This window comes from Mobula birostris, chromosome 15 (assembly GCF_030028105.1).
Source record: "Mobula birostris isolate sMobBir1 chromosome 15, sMobBir1.hap1, whole genome shotgun sequence".
Lineage (NCBI taxonomy): Eukaryota > Metazoa > Chordata > Chondrichthyes > Myliobatiformes > Myliobatidae > Mobula > Mobula birostris.
In genome coordinates, this window is record NC_092384.1 from 48,408,034 (window position 1) to 48,431,930 (window position 23,897).

Genomic DNA, 23,897 nt, shown 5'->3' on the forward strand with positions numbered 1-23,897 from the left:
AAATAAGACTCCGAATTAGCATGATAAGGAACAAAATGTTTTTAGCAAATTATTTTACTTAAGTTTAATGCTTCTGAAGCACTTTAATTTTGCCTTTAAACACAAGATTTTATGCAGATGCTGGAAATCTTGAGCAACACACACAAGATGTTGGAACTCAGCAAGTCAGGCAGCATCTATGCAGGGGAATAAACAATGTTTCGGACTGAGATTGTTCATCAGGTTTATTCCCTCCATAGATGCTGCCTGACTCGCTGAGTTCCAACAGCATTTTGTGTGTGTTAACTTTGTTTTATGCTTTTATATATCATTTACTTCAGATTTAGTAGTTTCAGGTATGTGTGCAAATCAAAACATATAAAAGCTAACAAATCCTTGATGGCTGTGTGAGCAGACAAAACTTTCACTTGTTTAGAACTTCTTTACAATATTTTTTACTATATTGTATCCATATGATAACTTAACCTTCTGCCAAAACTTCTCAGTAGTATTCTAAACTCTGGGTGTTGATGCCTAAGGGCTCATAGTCAGTGAGATATTGTCACCAGCTGCAGGGTGTGACCAGCCAATGTAATTGCCCCTTTGCACCAACTGAGTACAGGATTCATAGCTGTGACCTCAACCAGCAAGATCTAGTTGATTATTTAATCTTTTATCAGGAATGTTGATGTACTTTCCATAAAATTCAGTACTGCAGGGAGATTGAAAATCTGGCTGAAGTGATGCCACAGCAACAACCTCTCACTCAATGTCACCAAGACCAAGGAGCTGATTATCAACTTCAGGAGAAGGAAAACAGTTCTTTTCAGGGAATCAGAGATGGAGAAGGTTATCAGCTTTAAATTCCTTGGCGTTATCATTTCAGAGCCTCAGTCCTGGGTCCAGTATGTAATGCCATTATGAAGAAAGCACAGCAGCACCTTTACTTTCTGAGCAGCTTGCGAAGATTCGGAATGTCATCTAAAACTTTGACAAACTTTTATAGATGTGTGGTGGAGAGTATATTGACACCCTGCATCACAGCCTGGTATTGAAACCCCAAAGCCCTTGAGCTTAAAATCTTTCAAAAAGTAGTGGATATGGCCCAGCCAATCACAGCTAAACCATCCCCATCATTGAGCACATCTACATAGACCGTTGTCACAGGAAAGCATCATCCATCATCAAGGAGCCCCACTAGATAGGCCATGATCTCTTCTCACTGCTGCCATCAGAAAGAAGGTACAGGAGCCTCAGGATCCATACCATCAGGTTCAGAAATGGTTGTCACCCCTCAACCATAATTCTTTTGAACCCAGAGGGATAACTTCACTTGCTCCATTCCTGAACTGTTCCCACAGCCTATGGACTCACTTTCAAGGACTCTTCATCTCATGTACTCAATATTAATTGTTTATTTATTTATTATTATTATATTTTTTCTATATGTAGTTGCACATTGATTGTTTGTCCATCCTGTTGGGTGCAGTCTTTCATTGATTCCATTGTGTTTCCTGTATTTACTATGAATTCCCACAAGAGAATGAATCTCAGGGTTGTATATGGTAACATATATGTACTTTGATAATAAATTTACTTTGAACTTTGAACTTAGGTTATAATAGGAATTTAGGAATAGGTTATTGGCAATTTATAATTTGATAAGGAAAATTGTGAAGTCAGCTATATAATTGCAATGCCTACTATGTTCCAGTCCAGTCATTTTTTTGTGTCGACTTCATCTAAAATGGTTGATGCATAGACAAACCATGGCATAGAACATATGCAATGTGTTTTCTTAATATAATCCTTTCTCAATTTCAGTTCCCTATAAATGTTGCTCTTCAATTGAAGCCAAGTTTGTGGATGAAATAGCTAGGAGACTTGGCATTTACTACTTTACATTTGCATGAGCCAGAAGCAAAGTTATAAAACTGTACTCAGGAGTTGGATCTTAACAATGTTTGTAAAGGCTGTTTGGCATTTGATCCTCTCAGGCAGTGTCCTTCTGTGATTAATAATAACAGCAGTCAGCATGACTGGATTTCTTAGCAGATTCATCAAAAAGCACTGAGATGCAATGAAAAGAACCCCCCCCCCCCCAACAACCTATGGAAAATATTGCTCTTAACACGCCTAATTGAGGGACCAGAGATGAAATAGCCTCCATGGAAAGGAAAATCAACCATCTTACATAATATGGAACCAGTACATAGCTATCAGCTTTCCCATACAGAAAATTATAACCCCTGAGTATTGTTTGTAATGAGAGAATAAGTGAACAATCCCGTCCCCGCTCCTCTACCACCATGAATCACACATTCCAGTCCACGTTAACTGTTGAAAAGGAGCAGATTGTTTCACTCACAGTACTTTAAATACTTCTTTTATCAGCGAAATAATGAATTGCATCATTTTTCCACAAGCACCATTGCTATCATTTAGATTGAAGTGATAATCATAAAAGCTTTATATCTTGTTTTGACTTATTTTGGCATGTACTGAACAGATGCCACATCCAATGTATTCTTATTATACAATTCTACTCACATATCTTAGACATCTTTAGGCTCATGCAGAGATCCCAGCACAATATGTACTCACTTTCCAATTCCTATTGTCACTTATTTGCCATCATTCTCACAAAATCTCTCTTGACTTGGACAATACTTCTTTGTTTACATCAAATTATCACTTTTGACTTATTATAAAAACAAAACAGTGAATAACCCATATTTAAATGACTTTCCAAGACTAAACAAAACAATTAATGAAATATATTGATTTCAGTTTTTAATGAAGTAAAAAAGGTTCTCAAGCTTACTATTAGTAAGAAATTCTGATTTTTTAAAGTTTAATTTTAAAAGATTCCACAATTAGAAGGCACATAAAGTTGATTGATTTTATGTGCATCATGATTAGTTTAGTGGGAAAGACTTATTCTCAGCATCATGCTTCATAAACTAACACAAAACTGATTTGCACTGGATTTAACTCACACTAAAAATGCTTGATATCTGCAACACACACAAAATGCTGGAGAAACTCAACAGGCCACGTAGTGTCTGTGAAAAAAAAGTACAGCCAATCTTTGGGGCTGAGACCCTTCAGCAGTTTGACATATTTAAGTTGATGTGTACAAAAGATAAATAACCAAGTGGGTTGTATGTATTTTGTTTATTACCTTATCGTTTGTACGTAATCAGAAACTCTCTACTAAAATAGTAAAAGAAATACTAATTTGGTGAACAGGCATGATAGAGGGGGGATTATTAGGGCAGGAGTTTCTAGGAGTAATTTGAAAAATGCAGGATCATTTCATCCCAAACAAGAGGAACCATTCTAAAGGGAGGATGAGGCAACTGTGGCTGACAAGAGAAGTCAATGACAGCATAAAAGCAAAGGAAAGGGCATACTAGAGTCCTGCTGAAGGGTATCAGCCTGAAACAACAACTGTACTCTTTTCTATAGATGGTGCCTGGTCTGCTGAGTTCCTCCAGCATTCTGAGAGTCAGTGAATGTTGTTTATTTAGATTTTCAAACTGCCTTTGACAAGGTCCAGCACATGAGGCTGTTGAGCAAGATAGGAGTTTGTAGTGTTACAGAAAAGATACTAGCTTGGATAGAAGATTGGTTAACTGGCAGAAAGCAAAGAGTGGGACCTTCTCTGGTTAGCTGGCTAGTGTGTTCTAGCTGTCAGTGTTGGGTCCATTACTTTCAATGTTATATGTAAATGGTCTGGATGACAGAGTTGATGACTTTGTGGCCAAGTTTGCAGATGATACAAAGATAGGTGAAGGTGCAGATAGTGTTGGGCAAGCAAACAGTCTGCAGAAGGACTTAAAACAGATCAGGAGAATGGGCAAATGAGTGGCAGATGGAATACAGTGTAGGGAAGTCTATGGTCATTCACTTTAACAGGAGGAATAAAGGTGTAGATTATTTTCTAAATAGGGAGAAAATACTAAAATCAGAGGAGCAAAAGGATTTGGGAGTCCTGGTGCAGGATTTCCCATAGGTTAACTTGCAGGTGGGCCAGTAGGAAGGGAGTTAAATGCAAGGTTAGCATTCATTTTGAGAAGGCTAGAATATAAAAGCAAGGATTTAATGCTGAGGTTTTACTCACTAGAATTTGGAAGAATGAGGGAGGATCTCATTGAAAAATACCAAATATTGAAAGCCCCATCTAGTTTAGATGTGGAGAGGATACTTGGATACTTCCAATAGTGGGAGAGTCTATGACCAGAGGGCCCGGCCTCAGAAAAGAAGGACTTCCCTTTCAAATACAGATGAGGAGGAAATTCTTTAGGTAGAGTGTGGTGAATCTGTGGAGACCAAGTAATCGGGTATATTTATCGGGTTCTTGATTGGTAAAGGAAAGTAAATCAGCCATGATCAAATGGAAGAGCATCTCAATGGGCCAAAAGGCTTAATTCTGCTCCTAGTTTTATTAAACCCCACTGAAAATGAAACTGACCATTTTTCAGGACTTTTAGTGTCACTTTGGAATTCAACTGTTTGCTTATATAGGGCATGCTTGCACATATTACATGATTTCTGGGCCATTCTAATGTTGTGCATGAAATTAGTAGTTCTGTTCTGGGAGTAGTTGGGTTTGGGCATTCTCTAAATTAGGACTATTGAGAGTATCACTTAAATGGGCCCTAATAAGATGAATTCAATATTTAACCTTTATCCTTTGGTTACTTCTCCCCATTCCCCTACTGCCACCGACCTGTCTCTTGCACTAGGAACTTACTGACCATTCCCCACATCATATCTCTATCCCATTTTCATCTAGCCAATCCCATTTTCTCAATCCGCCTCAGTCGCAAACTCTGCCTCAACCCAAACCCTACCACCATCAGCACAGGATCAACCATAATTCCTGCCAATTCTCTAATACATTGGTCATCAGTAGAAGCCTAAACCTATGCTTGCAATCTCCATTAAGTCTTGACCCAGCCTGGTATGCGTGCTTGCAATCTCCATTAAGTCTTGACCCAGCCGGTTCAAGGCTACATTTGGGCTAATGACCACTGATGCTTGCTGCCTCCAAACTCATTCTGATGTATTCAAATTTCTGGCTGGTATATTGCTTTTATAAAAAGCTAAAAGCTCATTCTCAACTTGGGCACACAACTGAAACAGTGAATGTGCGCTACACAGCAGCCATGCGGTGTACTCATTGGCATGAATTTCTAAGCAATGGTGTTTTAATGAACTATTTAGTGTCTATAAGTTATTTTTACTTCCAAGAGGATTTCAACCAAAGGACCTGAGATGCCTCTGTCGATATTGCCTCTTTGACAGGACAAACCAAAAGGTGACCTAATTTCCTTATAACCTAGTTTCTTTCTGCATTACAAAATTTATCCGGCTTTCCTTTCGAAAGAAAAGTTGTCTCTGTCCCAATTATTTTCTGGGGTATTTGATTCCATACTCCAACAATCCCCCAGGCAAAGTAATTAAACTCCAATGGTTTAACTGATTGCTTTCAATTGAATGTCTCCTTGATAACTCCTCAACAGAGAAATTAGTCTTTTTGTTAAATCTGTCAAAAATTATGATTTATAACATCTATTAAGCCTCCTTTTGGCCTCCTCTAATCCTAAGAAAATAGTGCTAACGTGATTTTTTTAAGCTGTTGTGCTTCATTCATAAGCTGAGATGTCAAGAAGAAGCCCTAAATGCTCTGTCAGGAGCACATAAAGGATTTCATAGCAGGAGTGTAAAGGGTGATATGGAAAGTTTTTGGTCAAGGACAATAATTGGTGTTGATGGTGTTTTTATCCTATCAAAATTAACATGTGAAAATAAGAAGTCTGACCAATAGCTCCTTGCTGTGGTCAGTTTCTCTGCAAACATTACTATATAATTCTGAACTGCTCTGAGATAGTGAAAGGCAGTATTTTAGATACATTTTCTTTGATTTCCCTTTCCGCAGTATTATCCTGATGCTTTTGTGCTGGAGGTTAATTTTTATATTAATCCAGTACATATGGAAGATTAAGTATTGCCCAAATGTATTACTGCTTTATTTTTATGGTACATGATAGGATTTATAAGATTCAGTGTCATTGGCCTTTTTTGCCTTTGAGCATTTTCTCCCTAAACTTGCATGCTTTATCTACCTGAACACATACCTTCAACATGCAAGGAAAGGCAGATAAAACTACAAAGGAAAACACCTAACAGGTTCAGTTGTACATGACAGATACCTTTAATGCTTTGCACCTTAAGGTGTTCTTTAATAAATACTGATTGGATTTGTGTATTTCTAGGTGACTGAACTGAGTAAAAATACAGGATATCACCAGGACCCGCAGATATGTCAAGGTCAGAGAAAAATGAAGTATACTTATTTGCATTAAATGTATTGAACAACTCATAATTCAAGATAAAATACTTTTAGTCAAAAGAAAAGTGGAATGATTAAATTATTTTAAAGTATATTTGTTCTTTATAATATTGAATAGCTTACCTATGACAGCTGCATAACTAAAATGCTCTTACTGTAATTTATAATATTTCCATTATTTTTTGCCTAGATGCTGTATTCACTGAAATAGAGGGAAAAGAATGCTGGAAATACTCAATAAGCTGGACCAGTTCTGTGGAGAGAGAAACAGAATTAATGCTTCAGATCAATAATTTTATTTTGTTTTAACCCTTTAAGTTGTTTCCCCTATGTGCTCTGTTTCTTGCTCTACTGGTGCTGCCTGACCTTCTGAGTATTTCCAAAATTTTAAAATATTTGCCATTGAAAGATTTCCAGTGTTGATTTTGGTGTTTTATTGTATTATAATAAGATTATGTAAATCCATCATGTTTGGAACTTAGGTGGTGCTGCACTTTTGCATGTCATTCCCATTAATAACAACAAATTTTAAACTGATTAGATATCACACAGCATTATGATAAATGCTGTGTTATCAGTTAAGTTTCGCTGTGAATGGGAAGGGAGCAATGTAAAGCATTACTTTTGTGACAGATGCAGAATGATTGGGATTCCTGATGCATCAAGTAACAGAGATGGCTTTTCATTTAGATAAAAATTCATAGGAAAGCAATGACATTTTTAATAACCCGTTAGGGTTTTTTATACCATATTACATTCGTGTTTATTTGTGTAAATAGGGTTTCTATTACCTTCAAATCAAAATTACTGAAAAAGCTTAGTAGATGACCCACAGAAATTTAAAATGTTTGAATCCCTGGAGAAAAGGGAAGTTGACCTGGCACTAATCTTGAGACAAGTTGCTAACTTAAATACATTCATGTTTTACAAAATTTAATAATATCACTTGCAAAACATCTGATCAGTGTAAATCTGCCATTACAAATGAAACATCGACAAATTATTCATTGCTACGAAGTGAAAAGGGGAAGTTTATCCTGTGTTGATGCCAAGAAGCAGGTTTGTCGTGTAGCTTATAAAATTTGAGAAGGCAAAGACACGAAGCCTACTATCTAACTTGCAGAAGAACAAATATTTCACTTCCATATTTTGTGTGACGCAGAAAGAGAAATGCAGTGTAGCATTCATTTCAAGAGAACTAGAACATAAAAGCAAGGATGAGACTTTAAGAAGCACTGGTGAGGCCTCACTTGGAGTATTGTGAGCAGTTTTGGGCCCCTTATATTAGAAAGGACAGTTTGAAATTGGAGGGAGTTCAAAGGAGGTTCACGAAAATGATTCCAGGATTGAATGGTTTGTCATATGAATGACATTTCATGGCTCTGGGCCTGTATTAATTAGAATTCATAAAAATGAGAGATGACCTAATTGAAACTTATCCAATGGTGAAAGGCCTTGATAGATTGGACGTGGAGAGGATGTTTCCTATGGTGGGAGAGTCTCAGATCAGAGGACACAGCTTCAGAATAGAGGGGCATCCTTTTAGAATGAAGATGAGAAGGAATTTATTTAGCCAGAGAGTAGTGAATCTGTGGAATTTGTTGCCACAAGCAGCTGCAGAGGGCAAGTCTTTATATACACTTAAGGCAGAGATTAGTAGTTTCTTGATTAGTCAGGGCATGAAGGGATACGGGGGTGGGGGAGGCAGGAGATTGGGGCTGAGAGGAATAATGGATCAGCCATGATGAAATGGGGCAGCAGACTCGATGGGCCAAATGGTCTAATTGTGCTCTTATGTCTTAGGGTCTTATAGAAAAAGGCTCACAGTGCAATCTCATTGTTTCTCTAATTTTCTCTGTAATCTGTTCTCCCCACATGCCCATTAATAACCCCATCTTGCATTAACCATAACCCACCCCAGCACGGGAAAAAACCGGAGCAGCCAGAGAAAACCCATGCATCATACAAACTCCAGACAAGCAGCATAGACGGTCATATAGGTCAGGATTGAACATGGGAATATGGAGTGTTTTTCCTCTAGTCTGTGTCTAGCCTCAATTTGGGAAAAGAGGAGGCCATGGGCAGCTATGTCAGTGTGGGAATGGGAATTGAAACTCAAATTGATGCCAACTGGGAATTACAGAATCCCTATTACAGTGGACGGAGCAAAGGTGCTCGAAGAAGTGATCCCCCGATCTGCATCGGGCAGAGGAGACCACACTAGGAGCACCTGATGGGTTCAGATGTGATGTATGACTCACCTAGAAGGTCTGTATAATGCCCTGAATGTTGGCGAGAGAGAAGGTACAGGGCCTGTTGTAACATTTAGCACAGCTGCAGCAATACATAGCTGGAGGGGGATCAGTGAGGAGCGACAAGCGAACAGGGGAGTTGTAGAGAGAGCAATTCCTGTGGAAAATGGAGAGGAGAGGGGATAAGAAGATGTGCAGAATGATGTATTGGACGAGGACAAGCAGAACCCTATCCCTGTTATGTTGAGGGGAATAGGGTGAGGATGGGAAATAGAGGCCTTCATGGATAGTAATAGAGGGTAAACCCTGTTTCCTAAAAAACATCTTGGATGTCTGGGTATGAAAAGTCTTATCATGAGAATAGATACAGTGGAGACAGAGAAACTGAGAGAAGAGAATGTTCTTTGACTGGTCTCCCTACCTGTTGCAATACCAGGTTCTAATCGGCTCTATAGGTCTTGGAATAAAACAAGATTTTTGCTTCAAATTCAGCAAGTCTCTAGCAGGATTATCCTCTGAAAATAATATTTCAGTGAAACTCCTACTCATTGCCAAACCTTGATAATTTGCAGGGGCTATGTATTAAATGAGTACACAAAATAGGGAAGCTATTAATATCCACTATCTCATTGTTTGGAAGTACTGATGGCTTAGCAAATGAAGCTTTATAAACTCCCTTTAAACTCATTGAGGCCCTGTTCCCATGTTCCTCATCGTTCATTACAACCCTCTTTCCAACAAAGAGAGTGTCAGATTATTGGAGATTAACTGTAGCTGCTAAATTCACATTGCACAGAGTAGTAGGTTATTCTCCGAGCCATAAGAGAGCACTGCAATGCTCCTCCCAAAACACAAGTGTGTCTTGAAAGAAACCAGCACACATTAATATATAAAGTAGCATGCAGTTAGTTCCCATCGTCTGCTTCCAAGTAAGCTACAGTATACTGACAAGTTTGAGAGCAGTGATACAGTAATAGACTCTGTATATAGTGGCATGCAAAAGTTTGGGCACCCCTGGTTAAAATTTCTGTTACTGTGAATAATTGAGTGAGTAGAAGACGAACTGATCTCCAAAAATCATAAAGTTAAAGACAAAACATTTTTTTCACATTTTAAGCAAGATTAGTGTATTATTTTTGTTTTATACAATTTTTAGAGTGAAAAAAGGAAAGGGGCACCATGCAAAAGTTTGGGCACCCCAAGAGATTTGAGCTCTCACATACTTAATTAGCTTGGGTCTCAGACCTTAATTAGCTTGTTAGGGCTATGGCTTGTTCACAGTCATCATTAGGAAAGGCCAGGTGATGCAAATTTCAAAGCTTTATAAATATCCTGACTCCTCAAACCTTGTCCCAACAATCAGCAGCCATGGGCTCCTCTAAGCAGCTGCCTAGCACTCTGAAAAGTAAAATAAATGATGCCCACAAAGCAGGAGAAGGCTATAAGAAGATAGTAAAGTGTTTTCAGGTAGCCGTTTCCTCAGTTTGAAATGTAATTAAGAAATGGCAGTTAACAAAAACGGTGGAGGTCAAGTTGAGGTCTGGAAGACCGAGAAAACTTTCTGAGAGAACTGCTCGTAGGATTGCTAGAAAGGCAAATCAGAACCCCCCTTTGACTGCAAAAGACCTTCAGGAAGATTTAGCAGACTCTGGAGTGGTGGTGCACTGTTCTACTGTGCAGCAACTCCTGCACAAATATGACCTTCATGGAAGAGTCATCAGAAGAAAACCTTTCCTGCGTCCTCACCACAAAATTCAGCGTCAGAAGTTTGCAAAGGAAATCTAAACAAGGCTGACGCATTTTGGAAACAAGTCCTGTGGACTGATGAAGTTAAAATAGAACTTTTTGGCCGCAATGAGCAAATGTATGTTTGGAGAAAAAAGGGTACAGAATTTCATAAAAAGAACACCTCTCCAACTGGTAAGCACGGGGGTGGATCGATCATGCTTTGGGCTTGTGTTGCAGCCAGTGGTACGGGGAACATTTCACTGGTAGAGGGAAGAATGAATTCAATTAAATACCAGCAAATTCAGAAAGCAAACATCACACCGTCCGTAAAAAAGCTGAAGATGTTGCCTGGCCTGCTGCGTTCACCAGCAATTTTTATGTGAAGATGAAAAGAGGATGGCTTCTACAACAGGATAATGATCCTAAACACACCTCAAAATCCACAATGAACTACCTCAAGAGGTGCAAGCTGAAGGTTTTGCCATGGCCCTCACAGTCCTCTGACCTAAACATCATCAAAAATCTGTGGATAGACCTCAAAGAGCAGTGCATGCAAGACAGCCAAAGAATCTCACAGAACTAGAAGCCTTTTGCAGGGAAGAATGGATGAAAATCCCCCAAACAAGAATTGGAAGACTCTTAGTTGGCTACAGAAAGCGTTTACAAGCTGTGATATTTGCTAAAGGGGGTGTTACTAAGTACTGACCATGCAGGGTGCCCAAACATTTGCTTCGGGCCCTTTTCCTTTTTTGTTATTTTGAAACTGTAAAAGATGGAAGTAAAAAAGTAATCTTCCTTAAAATATTAAAGAAATGTGTCATCTTTAACTTTATGTCTTTTGGAAATCAGGTCATCTTTTACTCGCTTAGCTATTCACAGTAACAGAAATTTTGACCAGGGGTGTCCAAACTTTTGCATGCCACTGTATCTCTAAGCAACAGGAGTCAAATTGCATTATAAAACAGCAAAGTATTTTTTAAATTTTGAAAAACAGGTTTGGCAAAACAGCCTGTCACTTCAGACAAATAATGACTAAAAAGCCATTCTGGAATCCATTTGCCTCGGATTGCTGTGAATACATTGCCCCTGAACAAAATGTAAATGGAGAAATCATTGGATACTTTTTGAATGTAGTCAGGACGAACACCAGAGAATTCAATGAGACATTTGTAATTAATGTAATCAAATCTACATAGCAGGCCTCGATTGCCAGACGTTTTTATTGCCCCCTACATCTTACTAATATTCTGTCACCCTCTTCTCAAGTAACTATTTTGCTAAATAATTTAATAACTGATACTGAGAGTACGTGAATGACATTTCTCTATAAATTCATTTGTGAATAGTACATTGAATAAAAGACAAATCTGAAACTACACAAAACTGAACCATATGCAGTTATTTTTTACTATTTTTAAATACTTGTTTTTTAATCTAACTTATTAAAGGATTTCCTATTCACAATTCAAATATGTACTTCAACATGAGTAGACTATTTTTGTATGTTCTGTTGCAGGCTGTAGAGTCCTGACTCCCCTATGTATATTGAGAGACGATCTTCCTCTTTATTAATGCATCTTAATAGCATCAAGAAAAACTATACAAATATAGTAGTGACAACAAGAAGTTAGAAAAGGTGTTTATATTATAAATAATTATTTCAATCTAACCTTCACCTGCACTTCATTAAGTATATGTAATAGTGTAATTAAGATTAATGTTAACACATGAAAATTGTCTCATTTCCTTGTCACCTTCTCAAAACCAAAGATAGAAAGCTGTAGAAAGAAGAAATATCCAGTTGTCACTGACTGCATAAACAAGAAAATTAACATGTTAACTAGCTCAGAGTTTGAATATCCTCCAGCAACATCCATTCAAAATATGTCCTATTTTTGCTAATTTCCACATCAGTTATGCCAATAAATTTTTACCCCAAAATACCTTGTGTGTTTTATTGGCCATAGCAAACTCTCATAATCAGTGTGAACAAGGATCCATCACTACTGTATATGAAATAGTGCAACTGTGAAAGAAAATGCAATTGTATAAGCTTTTCAGTAATTATTTTGCTGCTGTCTGAAACCATTGAAATATTTTAAAGATACATATAGTAAGTTAAGAATTTACTTTTAAAAATTGCTAGTTCAATATAAAACTATACAAATTTGAACTATTCCTTCAGTGCCTGCTTTTGGTAGCTTAAATCTACCCCTGCAGAAAAAGTGAAAATGCATAAATTTTAATTAATTTCTCATTTTTATACAAAGAATGTTAAAGAAGTTCAGATATTTTGTGGAATTGGTACAAAAAATATCAAAGTAGTTCAGGCTTTATGTAAAACAATTTGAATTTCCTCAATCTTTTTGACTTAAGTTTTCAGAAACATCTAAGTCAAATTCACAGAATGTGATCTCTTTTTAATGCAGAAGTGGGAGTTCTGTATTAGAGGCTTGGAACATAATGACTGAATGCCAGAATTGTTGTGCAATTATCCCAATGCATTAAATTTGACTTAAGCCCCTCTTGGTGTGCTCAAAGTCATTATGGGGACTTTATCATTCCTCCAGCAACAAGAGAATAGTTTGAAATTTGCCTTTTTAACCTTCCCTGTCTTTTATGCTTTGCAGTGTCTAGCAATTAAATTGAGTTGTGTTTGTTGTTAGGTAACATTTTAGTGAAACATATTTTTAACTAACACTGTAGAAAATAACTTCTTTTCTAATCATGTCAGGCAACACACCGGATATACCTATTAAAGAAAACTTCCAGATGACTAATTACTTGAATATTGAGATTGCTACGCACTTCAGTTATTTGTATATTTTCAGTTAGAATTTCTACTTCATTACATAGAGCATCAAATAAAAACTTACCTTTTAGATATTAGTTTGACTGTTCACATTTTGTGTCAAATTCAAGTTACAATGTGCAAATCATACTGTACATTTATTTTGTCATTCAGGGAAAATTGGTGTGTGTAGGTGCTCATGTTCCCACCAGCACAAATATAATAATAAAAAAAGAAATACAATTGGAAATTCTGAAGTCAGCCCACTTCATCCTAGAATTCAGTCATCCCAGATGATCTCATATACTGCAGAAATGTAAAAAGTATTGTGCTCTGTATAGTAGTAGAACCTGTGTTTTCTTTCAATTCCTAGGAAATGAGTTATTTATTTTAATTGACCACAAACATGTACATTGTGCAGTTTTACATGGTATACTATTAATGCCATTAATCTTTGGAATTTAGTTTTCCTCATCTTTGAGGCTTGAAACTTTCCACAAACACAGTCCCTTATTTATGACAGCAGCTCTTTAAGAGAATTTTTGAGAGTGATCCGGCTGGTGATCAAAAACTTCACGTTCACAAGAATTAGGTGCAACAAATTAGAACTTTCGCTTGGTGCAGAAATCCCAAAACAGACATCAAATAATAAATCATATGTCATTTGTCCTGTTTCTGGAATTCTCATAACTTAAATGCATTTTATTATTAATACATGCAAAAATTATAGATACAAAAATGTGTTTGCAAACACAAAGGCAACTTCATTACATAAATAAAATGTACATACACAAAGACGTGAGCAAGATGGTCAGCACCAGTAACTGATTTAAGACTGCAAATGGATTAAGGTAGCTCCTTCCTCACTTTGAAGTATTCTCAGCAAAAGCAAATATGCACAGATTAAGCTTTCATTTCATAGTGTATTGATGACAGTATCTAAAAGTGCTACATATGCAATGAATTAGAGTTGTTTTAAAGTAAAAATAATTCTGTACTGAAATTAGAGCAATTGGCTGTTTAGCTGATTTTCTTTTCACTGCTATTGCTTGAAAGGTTGACTGCTTTCCACTGGCCCTGCTTTTTTTTTTGCAATTGCAATGAAAGGAGAGATTTCCATTGTAATGTAGGGCAGTCTTATTCATATTTTAACATCTTACTTATACCATTTTTGTCAACATAATTCTTCAGGTCCAAGTCCTTGTTCAGCTTTACATCTTTTACTACCCATCAGCAGAACATGGAGGGGCGGGGGATGAAATTCAAGTGGTAAGGCCATCCACACTCAGCTGATAGGTCCTCCTTTGGGGTGATTGGAGTCAAATGTTATCATTAGGGCTGAACTTCAATAGTTATGCAGCAATTCTGAGCACGGAGTGGTTTCTACGCCAAGTCCAAGCTTTAAAATAAAAAGCACACACAAAGCCATAAAAGTCCCAGAAATGTGAGACAGCTCTGAAGATTTTTTGCTGCCCATAAGTACTCTTCAGGTCCCTATAATAATAACAAGCCGCGCTTCCTCTCTGCATCATCCTGTAGGTCATCAGTGACAATCCACTCTGCTGCCCCATTCTAACAGCTGCTTCCCAACTAGGATCAAGAGATGTGAATGAGGCTCTGCAGAACTGAACATCACCATTGCCCAGGTATGTCAACAGTGCCCATCTGGAAATAACTTCACTGTCAGAATCAGAATCGGGTTTAATACTGTACACTGCAGTACATAGTAACAGAAACTATAAATTACTGCTGAGCTGAGGTCTCCGTTGGTCAGAGTTGACCATGGATGTTGTGTTCTATCTGTCTAGATATGCAAGCTTGGGCAGTATGATATGGAGAACAAGCTGTTGCCCATGTAGCAAGCTCCACCTCATCATACAACTGATGAACCCAAAAGAATGGCCGAGATGGGGGTTCTTAATAAAGGATACTGCCTATTGAAGGTGTTCTTGATGCTGGGGAGGAGAGTGCTCCTGATGGAGCTGGCTGAGTTTACAACTTTCTGCAGCCTTTTTTGATCCTGTGCAGTGGTCACGCAAGTAGTTGGAACGCTCTCCACGGTATATCGGTAGAAATTTGCGAGTGTCCCACTGAACAATTCCTCAGCAATTACTCTCTAACTACTGCTATGATGTTTTAAGGGGAACTTTTGAAATTTAATTATGCTGTTCCAAAGCTTTTTGAGATTCCACAGACCTTCCCCTAGAGTGGAAAATTGGACATATTAGTACAGTATTTAACAAATGATGAAATCAAAACCAAAGCATTATAGATTAGTTTGCATACTGTTTCTAGTTGATTCTACAATCACATCAAAGTTCAAAGTAAATTTATTAGCAAACTACATATATGTCACCACATAGAACCCTGAGATTCATTCTCTTGCAGGCATACTCAATAAGTCCATATTAGAGTAATAACAGAATCAATGAAAGACCACGACAACTGGGGCATCCAATCAGTGTTTAAAAGGCAAAAACTGCAAAAACAAAAATACAGAAACAGTAATAAATAAATAAGCAATGACTATCAAGAACATGAGATGAAGAATCCTAGAAAGTGAGTCTATAGGTTTTGGGAACATTTCAATGATGGGGCAAGTGAAGCTCTCTGCTTTGGTTAAAGAGCCTGATGTTTGAAGGGTAATAACTGTTCCTGAACCTGGTGCTGTGAGTCCTGAGGCTCCTGTGCTTTCTTCCTGATGGCAGCAGTGAGAAAAGAGCATGGCCAGGGTGGTGGACATCCCTGATGATGGATGCTGCTTTCCTACGGCAACACTTTGTCTAGATGTGCTCAGTGGTGGAGAGGGCTTTATCCGTGATGGACTGGGCCATATCCACTACTTTTTGTAGCATTTTCCATTCAAGAGCATTGGTGTTTCCCTACCAGGCTGTGATGCAGCCAGTCAATACATTCTCCACTACACATTTCTAGAAGTTTATCAAAGTTTTAGATGTCATGTCAGATCTTCACAAACTCCCAAGGAAGTAGAGGTGCTGTCATGTTTTCTTCATAATTGCACAAGTGCTGGGCCCAGGACAGGTACTCTGAATTAATAACACAGAGGAATTTAAAGTTGCTGACCGTCTCCATTTCTGATCCTCCAATGATGACTGGCTCATGGACCTCTAGTTTCCTCCTCTTGAAGTTAGTAATCAGCCCTTTACTCTTGCTGACATTGAGTGAGAGGTGGTTGTTATGGCACCACTTAACATAGAACATAGAATAGTACAGCACAGCACAGGCCCTTCGGCCCACTATGTTGTGCCAACCCTCAAACCCTGCCTCCCATATAAGCCCCCACCTTAGATTCCTCCATATACCTGTCTAGTAGTCTCTTAAACTTCACTAGTGTATCTGCCTCCACCACTGACTCAGGCAGTGCATTCCACGCACCAACCACTCTCTGAGTAAAAAACCTTCCTCTAATATCCGCCTTGAACTTCCCACCCTTTACCTTAAAGCCATGTTCTCTTGTATTGAGCAGTGGTGCCCTGGGGAAGAGGCGCTGGCTATCCACTCTATCTATTCCTCTTATTATCTTGTACACCTCTATCATGTCTCCTGTCATCCTCCTTCTCTCCAAAGAGTAAAGCCCTAGCTCCCTTAATCTCTGATCATAATGCATACTTTCTAAACCAGGCAGCATCCTGGTAAATCTCCTCTGTACCCTTTCCAATGCTTCCACATTCTTCCTATAGTGAGGTGACCAGAACTGGACACAGTACTCCAAGTGTGCCCTAACCTGAGTTTTATAGAGCTGCATCATTACCTTGCGACTCTTAAACTCTATCCCTCAACTTATGAAAGCTAACACCCCATAAGCTTTCTTAAGTACCCTATCCACCTGTGAGGCAACTTTCAGGGATATGAGGACATGTACCCCGAGATCCCTCTGCTCCTCCACACTACCAAGTATCCTGCCATTTACTTTGTACTCTGCCTTGGAGTTTGTCCTTCCAAAGTGTACCACCTCACACTTCTCCGGGTTGAACTCCATCTGCCACTTCTCAGCCCACTTCTGCATCCTATCAATGTCTCTCTGCAATCTTTGACAATCCTCTACACTATCTACAACACCACCAACCTTTGTGTCATCTGCAAACTTGCCAACCCACCCTTCTACCCCCACATCCAGGTCGTTAATAAAAATCACGAAAAGTAGAGGTCCCAGAACAGATCCTTGTGGGACACCACTAGTCACAATCCTCCAATCTGAATGTACTCCCTGCACCACCACCTTCTGCCTTCTGCAGGCAGGCCAATTCTGAATCCACCTGGCCAAACTTCCCTGGATCCCATGCCTTCTAACTTTCTGAATAAGCCTACCGTGTGGAACCTTGTCAAATGCCTTACTAAAATCCATATAGGTCACATCCACTACACTACCCTCATCTATATGCCTGGTCACCTCCTCAAAGAACTCTATCAGGCTTGTTAGACACAATCTGCCCTTCACAAAGCCATGCTGACCATCCCTGATCAGACCATGATTCCCTAAATGCCTATAGATCCTATCTCTAAGAATCTTTTCCAACAGCTTTCCCACCACAGACGTAAGGCTCACTGGTCTATATTTACCCGGACTATCCCTACAACCTTTTTTGAACAAGGGAACAACATTCGCCTCCCTCCAATCCTCTGGTACCATTGCCGTGGACAACAAGGACATAAAAGATCCTAGCCAGAGGCTCAGCAATCCCTTCCCTCGCCTCGTGGAGCAGCCTGGGGAATATTCCGTCAGGCCCCAGGGACTTATCTGTCCTAATGTATTTTAACAACTCCCAACACCTCCTCTCCCTTAATATCAACATGCTCCAGAACATCAACCTCACTCATATTGTCCTCACCATCATCAAGTTCTCTCTCATTGGTGAATACCCAGATTTTCAGTCTCCCTCCTGTATGCTGATTGTCACCACCTTGATTTGGCCTTGGACAGTGGTGTCGTCAGCAGACTTGAATACGGCATTGGAGCTGTGCTTAGCCACACAGTCATAAGTGTAAAGTAAGTAGAGCAGGAGCTAAGCACAGAGCCTTTTGGTGCACCTGTGCTGATGGAGATTGTGGAGGAGATGTTGCCAGTCCGAACTGTCTGCAAGTAAGGAGATAGAGGATCCAATTGAACAAGTAGACAACTAGACCAAGGTCTTGAAGTTTATTGATTAGCTTTGAGAGGGTGATGTTATTGGATGAAGAGCTGTAGTCGAATAAGAGCATCCTGATGTATGCATCTTTGCTGTCCAGAGTTGAGTGAAGAGCCAATGAAATGGCATCTGCTGTGTACCTGTTGCTCCAATAGGCAAAATGGAGTGGATCCAAGTCGCTTCTCAAGCAGCAGTTGATGTGTTTCATCACCAACCCCTCAAAACACTTCATCACTGTGGATGTAAGTACCATTGGACGATAGTCATTGAGACCGATTAACATATTCTTCTTAGGCACTGGTATAACTGAAGTCTGCTTGATGCAGGTGGATACCTCAGACTGCCAAAGCAAGAGGTTAAAGATCTCAGTGAACACTCCAGCTAGCAGATCAGCACAGGTCTTTAGTCCTCGGCCAGGCACTCCCTCTGGGCTGGATGCTTTTCATGGGTTTACCCTCCTGAAGGCTGCCTGCACATCAGCCTCAAAGACCAAAATCACAGGATTGGCAGGGGCTGTGGGAGTCCATGATGGTTCCTCCATGTTTTGACCGTCAAAGCGAGCACAGAAGGCATGGAGTTCACCTGGAAGCGAAGCCCTTTTGTCGCTTGATTTAACTTTATATGAGGTGATATTATTCAAACCCTGCCAAAATTTTCAAGCGTCCTTTGTTGATATAAGTTTACTTTGAATTGCCACTTTGCCCATGAGATGGCTTGCCAGAGATCATATCCTGGACCTCTTGTAACTTTCTTGGTCACCAGACTTGAATGCCTTGATCTGGCCCTCAGCAGACTGCTGAACTCATTGTTCATCCAGGGCTTCTGGTTGACAAGACTGAATGATTTTGTGGAGCACACTCGTCTGCAACTGTTTTAATAAAGTCATTTGTCATCGTCAGCAAGGCAGAGTTATTATTTCCAATCCGCTCTGACTGTGGTCTCTCAGTGAGGAAGTCAAGGATCAGGTTGCAGAGGGAGGTACAGAGGCTCAGGTTTTGGAGCTTTTTGATTGGAACTGTGTTGAATGCTGAGCTGTAGTCAATAAACAGCTGCCTGACAGAAGTATTAATCCACGACTGATTAAATAGCCAGTGAGACTGCGTGAGCCTATTGTGAGGCCTATTAGAGGCCTATTGTGGCCATAGGCAAATTGCAGCGGGTCCAGGTCCTTGCTTGGGCAGGAGTTGATTCTAGTCATGACCAACCTCTCAAAGCCCTTCATCACAGTAGATGTGAGTGAAACTGGTCGATAGTCATTCAGGCAGCTCACCCTGCTCTTCTTGGGCACTGATATGATTGTCACCCTTTTGAAGCAAGTGGGAATCTCCAAATGTAGCAGTGAAGATGTCCGTGAACCCTCCTGTCAGTTGGTTGGCACAGGTTTTAAGAGCCCCATCAAATACACCATTAAGACCTGATGGCTTGCGAGTGTTCACCCCCTTTGAAAGACATTCCGACATTGGCCTCCAAGACAGAGTTCACAGGGTCACTTGATTCCGCAGGATTCACATAGATGTAGTTTTATTCTGCCTTTCAAAGTGAGCATAAAAGGCATTGAGCTCATCTGGGAGTGAAACATCACTGCCATTCATGATGTTGGGTTTCACCTTGTCGCAAGCAATGGCCTGCAAATTCTGCCACAGCTGACATGCATCCGATTCCATCTCTAGCCTCAGTCAGAATTGTTTTTTCACTCTTAAGTTAGTCTTCTTTAGGTCATACCTGAAATTCTTATATAGTTCTGGATCACTGGTCTTGAATGCCACAGATCTAGTCCTCAACAGACTATGAATCTCTTGGTTCATCCACAGCATTGATTTGTGTATTTCCAGTATGTTCTTGAAGGCACACACTCACCACAGAGGTTTTGATAAAGTCAGCGACAACTGTGGCGTACTTATTCAGACTCGAAGATGAATCCCTAATATTGTCCAGTCCACTGACTCAAAGCAATCCTATAAGTGCTCCTCCACCTCCTCAGACCATACCTTCCTGGTCTTCACCACTGGTTCTCCGGTCTTTAGTCTCTGCCTATATGCTGGGAGTAGAAGTCCAGCGAGGTGATCGGACTTCCTAAAGTGTGGGTGTGGGATGGCACAGTTAAATGTTCTTGGTGGTGTAACAGTGGTCAAGTGTGTTGGCTGCTCTGGTTCCATAGGTGAGATGTTGCTGGTAGTTGTTCAGGCACTTCTTCAAGCTGGCCTGGGTGAAATGTCCCACTGTGATAGGGAGGGAGTCAGGGTATGCTGTTTCATACCTGCCTGCTGATTGTGGAGCTTAGCCCCTCCAAGCCTGCTTGATGCTAGCCTGAGGTGGAATGGGCATCGCTACCAGAACAATAGCAGAAAACTCCCTCAGCAGATAAAAAGGACAACATTAGACAACTAGATGTTCCATGTCAGGAGAGCAGGACTGAGACAGAACTGCCGTGTCTGTGCACCACGATGAGTTAGTTATAAATCATATTCCACCTCCTCTGCTTTTAAAAGACTGAGCTGTCCTCCCTCTATGGTGATTGGTGGAGCTATCGAGCTGCAGCACTGCATCTGAAATGGCTGGGATAGCCAGCCTTAAATCCTAACAGCCCTTGTATTGAACTGGCCTTGAATTGAATCTTGGCAGCTTCTACAATATTCCATCACCAGATGCTTCTTCTCCTTCAGTGTTCTGAAAGGACCGTTTCCTTAATGACTCTCTGATCCAATCCTATCCCTACCAACCACTTTCTAGCTTAAGGACTTTTCATGCAGCTGCAGGAAATGTTAGACCCATCCTTATACCTCTTCTCTTCCGTACTCCAGGAACCGTAACTTCAAACTACTAAGTACATTTATGATCAAACAATGTATACTATGAGATTCAGCTTCTCGTAGGCAGCCACAAAACAAAGAGAGAATCCACGAGAAAACCCACACCAAGAAGACTGCCAAGCATACACTGTGCGAAAAAAAGAACAAAACATGAAAGCAATAAATAAAAATAAACAAATAACACACGGAACATGAACCACAGCGTCACTGAAAGTCGGTCCACAGCTATGGAGCCAGTTCAGGGCTGCAGCCGGTCCAGGAGCCTGAGCTGCTGCAGGCTTCAGCCATGGAGCTGGTGGATTCAGTGCTGCAGGCTATCCAGGGGCCCGATGGCTGCAGGCTACAGCTGCAGAGTCAGTTCAGCGCTGAGGTGAGTAAAGTTCGCGGAGTACTGAGCTGGACATCGGTTCACCTTTCACCCCTGACCTTGACCCCTTAACGTCTTTAATCTGGCTCAGTGCTTAAATCAGCTAAACATTGGTTCTTTGTTTCTTACTCCCGGGCCCTGCCATTTCCATCTGGCCCAAAGTTTCAGTCCAGACCCATCCACTCCAGCAATGGCTGCCGTGGCCTCACCTTCATTCTTGAAGATCCAGTTCATGGAATCCTCCAGGATACCACAAGAATGCCAGGTAGTACAGACAGTTCGAAAACACAACTCCCATTGAGAAATTACCTGCTGTAGATTGCAGTGACTATAGTCCAGGAGTACATTTGATAGAATAGTTAGTGCAGGTTGAGTGACTGCTTTACAGTCTGCAGGGGTGAGCCTGCCCTGCCTATTGGCTGCCAAGTTTTATTACAACTCTGACCTGTCTGTGACCTCCTGTTTTGTTAAAATAAGCTTGAAAATTCATAATTCATCTTTCATAAGAAAATAGGAGCAGAGGTAAGCTACTTTAATTCAAGCCATCTCTGGCATTCAATGTGACCATGATTTAACTGTGCTGGCTCCCCATAGCCCTAATTCCTTTATATTTTTTGACTTTATTTACTTCTCCTTAAGTGCTTCAAATGATCTAGCCTCCACAAGGCTCTTGGATAGCAAATTGCCAAAATTCACAACCCTCTTTGAAAAAAAGGCTCCATGCACCTGCACTTTAAATGACCGTCCTCTTGTAACTATGTCCCTCCGTTCTCCCACTGGTAAAAACATCGCATTGTCTATCCTGTCGTGTTCCATCAAGCACTTACTTGTCTCAATATCACCCCTCATTCTTCTGAACTTCAAAGAACATACACTCAACTTACTTAGTCTCCCTTGGGTTCATAGAACTGTACACTCTTCCAAATTTGAATCTGAATTCTCTAAATACAGAACATTTGTTTTCTTATCGGAACCAGTCAGCACAGCCTGACTTTTAGGCATTTTCTACAGCTCTGCATTTTGCAACTTCAGTATTACTTTGTTTGTAATTCCATTCCCTAACTGCCCTCATTTCCTTAGTTTGCTTTCTTTCTGCCTCTCTCTATTGCTCCATTACACCACTGATCAAATGATCTCTATAGACTATTCCTACAGTAACTTAGGCTCACCCTGTCAGTGATATTCCCTCTGTCCTATCCATTCTTCCCTCATTTCATCTGCTACTTAAAATTAGCTTTTTTATACTTTATTTTCCAGTTTAATGAGAAATATTAGCTTTTTTCTAATCCCAGAGATGCTGTCTCAATTGTTCAGTATTTCCAGCATTTTCAGTTTCTATATCTGAATGGGATATTTGACTCTTTACCCTCCACAAATTAAGAGTTAATATGCAAAATGTACTCACCTTTCACTGGATTATCAACTTAGTGTCAAAATTTTGCCCCTGTGATTTTAATGGCAGTGTTCGTAAAATTCAAGGAATGTCAAGGTTTGTTCTGTGTTGTGAAGGAAAGCATGTGAATAGATGTATTATTGGTGAGTGATGATTCCAACATTTCTTAGCCTCCACAGAAGAGTTATTCTTTTAGAAATTCAATGGGCCTTTAGCTGCAGAACTGTTTCAGATATGTGCCATGTGTTTTGGTGGTGGAGAAAGCTTCTCTCATCTAGAGTTGGAGTATTTGCTTTGCCAACATTGATACTAACGTTATTAAATAAAACTCCTGCTCAATAATGCACAGCTCAATTCTACTTGCAGTTCATTACTGTGAGTGAGTAGTTAAAGGATGTGTGTGGGCTACCTACTGTGAAAGAACCATACAGAGAATTGGTGACTTTCATCAAAGATCTCTTTATATGCAGTATTCAGTATTTACACACAATGTTCAATAAGATGTTAGTGCTATATTGAGCAGTTTCCAGGGAATAGAAAAGCCCATAACAGCAGTTATAGGTTAGTATTGCTTTAAATACCAGCTATAAAAATAGCAATGAAATGACTCCAAGCAATGAAAATCCCAACTGAGAGAAAACTCTTCTTATTAAGATGGCTATTATTAGGGCATTTTAAAATCACATCAGAGTAAGGAACCCAAGAGTTTTAATAACTTAAGCCAATTTAACTTGAACTTTGTAAAGCCAGCTGTGACTCTCAAATTTGCCACAAAATTGACCTTGGGATAGGTAATTATATTTACTTCTTTATAATGGCAAAGTTGAGGTTGCAGGGTACTGGCAACAGTTCAGGGTTTGTAGATGGAATAAGATTTAAACACTGCATATTTTGTGTTAATGTGAAGCAATTTCAAGTTAAGCCAAGTTGGTTAAATCGAATATAGGCAAATAATATAAAAGCATGCTGCAAGAGGTGCAAAATTAAAGAAAAACTTGTGTCATTTTTAACTGCTTTAAAGGTACTCTTGAATAGACCCATCCACTGTGTAATTAACCCCTAACATTTG

General features: G+C 39.7%; 1 protein-coding gene across 1 annotated transcript in view; it reads left to right on the forward strand.

The window, feature by feature from the left end:
• znf469 (zinc finger protein 469) overlaps positions 1 to 23,897 on the forward strand; it is a 434,364-nt gene that overhangs the window by 360,519 nt on the left and 49,948 nt on the right. The window contains exon 3 of the mRNA XM_072279066.1: positions 6,264 to 6,318. The gene's annotated coding sequence lies outside the window, so the exon portion shown is untranslated. The remainder of the gene's footprint in view (positions 1 to 6,263; positions 6,319 to 23,897) is intronic.